At 43.1% G+C, this 4,013-nt stretch overlaps 1 protein-coding gene and 1 non-coding gene across 2 annotated transcripts in view; both read left to right on the forward strand.

Annotated features, from left to right (window-relative positions):
* Window positions 1-4,013, forward strand: part of LOC116705652 (growth arrest-specific protein 7) — a 62,662-nt gene that overhangs the window by 9,958 nt on the left and 48,691 nt on the right. The gene's annotated exons all lie outside the window — the stretch shown is intronic.
* Window positions 2,036-2,222, forward strand: LOC116705782 (U2 spliceosomal RNA). The gene has a single exon (XR_004336039.1). It is a non-coding gene; the product is annotated as a U2 spliceosomal RNA (small nuclear RNA).

Raw genomic sequence — 4,013 nt, forward strand, 5'->3', positions numbered from 1 at the left:
GGCTTTAAATCCATACTGTTATATCCAAGATTGGTCAACTTTATGTCCATAATTCATTGCGTTTTGGCTCATTTCTGCCGCTGGCTCGCTCCTCCGTCTCTCTCTCTGTCTGTCCCACAAAAGACCGGCCACAGGGTTAGAGCGCCAACACAGAGACAAGAGGACTGGGAAGGAGGATTAAATGCCCAACACAGAGAAGAGGAAGGGACGGACATCGCTGAACAAGACGGACATCTGTCGATAAGACGGACATTCTGACGGAATATCTGGAGGCAATGAACAAAAACAACAAAAACGCCATGGCTTAGAGGTGTATTACAGCCACCCTGTGAACTTGGTAACTTGTGAGATTAGAGAAGGTTTAGTGCTGGGTGCCAGCCTTACCATACTTGTTTTGTGAATCTCTAAACCTTTTGTTATGGTTGCCAAAGAAGAATGCTGAAAAAAAACACTTGACTTTGCACTCTTACAAATCATTGATGGTCATGTTAGTGCCTCAGTTTTCAGTCATATTTCAAACGGGAATGTGACACTATAATAACATTATATCTGATGTCTATTGCAAGTGTCTTGATCCCAAAAATATCAAGTTATCTTCAGTATTAAGTAATAGTTTTCTGTATATCCATGGGTACTCTGCATTCAGAGCAGCATAATTTTAGAAAATGTAAGCAAATATAAGCTAAGCAGGGCCTCACCTTGTAGCTTACACTTTTTACTTTCTTCAAAATGTGTTGTGGACATTTCTTTCACTGGGCTTACCATTGCTTGTGGTGTTGAGTAGTATTGCCGCCCTTGTGGAGACATGTAGCATCTCCATTGAGAGGCAGGGGGTCTCGGAGGTCCTCGACAGGGAGCTGACTAGATGCTGTCCTCTGTCAAAACACCACAAAGCAAGTGTGTCACTAACCTCAGACAGGTTAGCTGCACCTTGGACGTGAATTGAAACATCATTAGATCCCAGACAAAGATTTATTTCTAAAGGATTCATGATGTTGGAATAATTGCGGAGATAAACCGATTTAAATGAAGATTAGGTTTCACTGAGATGAGACTACATGTGCAGATTCAGTTCAGTTCAATGAGGTTCTCCTTTCCTCAAGATTTCACAATCGGCAACCATGAAATCATAGTGGAGCAGGCTGGACCTACCACCGCTGCCACACAAAGAACAAGCAAATGCTCTGAGCTCCTGGCCTCAGAGGAAGAGTATGCACCCACAGCATACAGCTGAGCAACACGAGAGGTGCACACATCTGCTACTGATTAGCAGTAAAACAACAAGAAGGACCCCTGTACACAAGGGGGAAGCTACGTTGTAGACTTTATGAAACTCCATATCAGCAACAGTTTGGTTAGTGGGTACCACCTTGGTTCGGTGGCAAGGTCTGACAATCTCAGATTCAGCATGTATAGGCATAGCAACGTTAATAATGCGCCATTCCAGATGGTTCACCTCCTAAAGCCAGAAACGCCCCTGGCAGAGAACACAAGGACCATCTAGGACTGAGAAGCGCCACAACACTTTCCGCATGTCTGTGAGCTCTGGAGACGCTCTCAAGGTGTATGTGAGCTCTGCAGACTGAAAGATGACCTTTCAATTGAACCTGTATAGTCATTCCAGCCAGTCATTTGAGAAATAATATAGATAAGATAAACAGTTTTTGTTTTGTCTAAGCGCTCTCAGGCAGACCAATTCCCACAAACCCACTGTACACTACCCAGGGCCAAACAGCAGAACAGAGTAATCAACTGGTTAGAACTAGCCAAGTCGCGACTAGTTGTAGATGTTGGGAATCTTCACGGTCTTCGATCGACTTCCATTATTAAATTTATCTGTCAACTATTTCAACGATTTTTCAATACCCGTTGTGTCACAATGCTTCGCCCTGCTCAATATTATTATATTTTGCTACACGGAAACACTGATTCAAGCTGCTCCAAACAGCTATTGTAGTCCACCTTTACTTCCGAGACAACAGCGTACTATGTTACACGTCTGTTCCGCCTAGCTGCTACGTGGCACAATCCTCTGCTCGCTTCTCTGCCCTTTTGACTAGATCAGTAGTATCTGTTCTTTTTGTCCCTTTAACATCTGATATTCCTCTACCAAGCGACAAACATATTAAATGATTTTTAGCAATGGAGTTGAAAAAAGGGGCTTGCGCCAGTCACCCGACGCATTGCCCCGGTATTGCAAGCATTGCCGGAACAGAAATGGTGGGGCGTACCTCATCAGTCAGCTTAGTCCTTCCTAGGTACTGTCAGGGCCCTCATACTCTTGCTTCTGACTGGCTAGTAGTCCTTACCTAGGTACTGTCAGGGCACGCCCTCATACTCTGCTTCTGACTGGCTAGTAGTCCTTACTAGGTACTGTAGGCCGCCATACTCTGCTTCTGACTGGCTAGTAGTCCTTACCTAGGTACTGTCATGGGCCTCATACTCTGCTTCTGACTGGCCTAGTAGTCCTTACCTAGGTACGTCAGGGTCTCATACTCTGTTCTGACTGGCTAGTAGTCCTTACCTAGGTACTGTCAGGGCCCTCATAATCTGTTCCTGAGGCTAGTAGTCCTTACCTAGGTACTGTCAGGGCACGCCCTCTACTATGACTGCTGACTGGCTAGTAGCCCTTACCTAGGTACTGTCAGACCCTCATACTCTTCTTTGACTGGCTGTAGTCCTACTAGTACTGTCAGGACCCTCATACTCTGCTTCTGACCGCTAGTAGTCCTTACCTAGGTACTGTCAGGGCCCTCATATCTGCTTCTGACTGGCTATAGTCCTTACCTAGGTACTGTCAGGGCCTCATACTCTGCTCCTGACTGGCTAGTAGTCCTTACCTAGGTACTGTCAGGGCCCTCATACTCTGCCTTCTGACGGCTAGTAGTTCTACCTAGGTACTGTCAGGGCTCTATACTCTGTTCTGACTGGCTAGTAGTATCCTTACCTAGGTACTGGCAGGGCCTCATATCTGCTTTGACTGGCTATAGTCCTTACCTAGGTACTGTCAGGCCCTCATACTCTGCTTCTGACTGGCTAGTAGTCTTACCTAGGTACTGAGCTGGTGCGACTCAACCAAAGATGAAACAGAAGTGAGATGTCTCCCTGCTAGCTAACACAGAGGGTAAAAAGAGGAGCTGCAGCTATGTGCAGCATCAAAAATATGTTTTGGAAAATGAAACCATGTAAAGCCCTTCTGATATAACTCTAAATTAATTATGAACCTGAAAATGAGCAGAATATGAGCTTTAAACATTAAATATAAATTGACATGTTTCAAAATGAAATTCTTGTATCCGAAGGTTGATAAAACAGTCTCAGACCACTGGTTTTACAGGGTAGAATTCCTAATTCCTAATTTATGAACGTCTATAGGGTACTTGGACCCTTCCTTTAATCAAAGTTAACTTGGCTTATACACTCTGGGCCCTGAGGCCATTTTTACAGTTTAATTTCCGTCTGGATTTATTTTATAAAAAAGCTTGTAAAACATCAACCCTGTTGTCTACAGTCAAGTATGAACATCATTTTTTTTAGGACAAACTGGGGTATTGGAATATTTGGGTTGCAGTGGGGTCACTTGCATGTTAAAAATGGAAGTAGGGCCTTAAAGATAAAAAATAAATAAATGAATCTCCAGATATGTATTGATATCACAGACATATAAGTAAAACCTCTCTAAGCCATTTTCCATTTAAAACACCTACTCATATGTCTTGGGAGTACACTGTGAAGAAATAATCATTAATACTTACAGTTGACAAAATACATGATTTTTTTCCAAAAAGTCAAGACGTTTTCTCTCATGATATTTACTTATGCCAATAATAACTAATATATGTATATTTATTGATGTTACACCCCACAGCAATGTTATACAGCAAAATGTGTCTAAATAGTGTACCATTTGGCCTTCCATAGAGTATATAGGCATTTTTGTCCCCTGCGCCTTCCATACAAGAGGGTGCTTTTATCTCCCATATATGGGCATGTACTTCCTGAAACAATAGACT

The sequence above is a fragment of the Etheostoma spectabile genome, chromosome 17 (genome assembly GCF_008692095.1).
Source record: "Etheostoma spectabile isolate EspeVRDwgs_2016 chromosome 17, UIUC_Espe_1.0, whole genome shotgun sequence".
Taxonomy (NCBI): domain Eukaryota; kingdom Metazoa; phylum Chordata; class Actinopteri; order Perciformes; family Percidae; genus Etheostoma; species Etheostoma spectabile.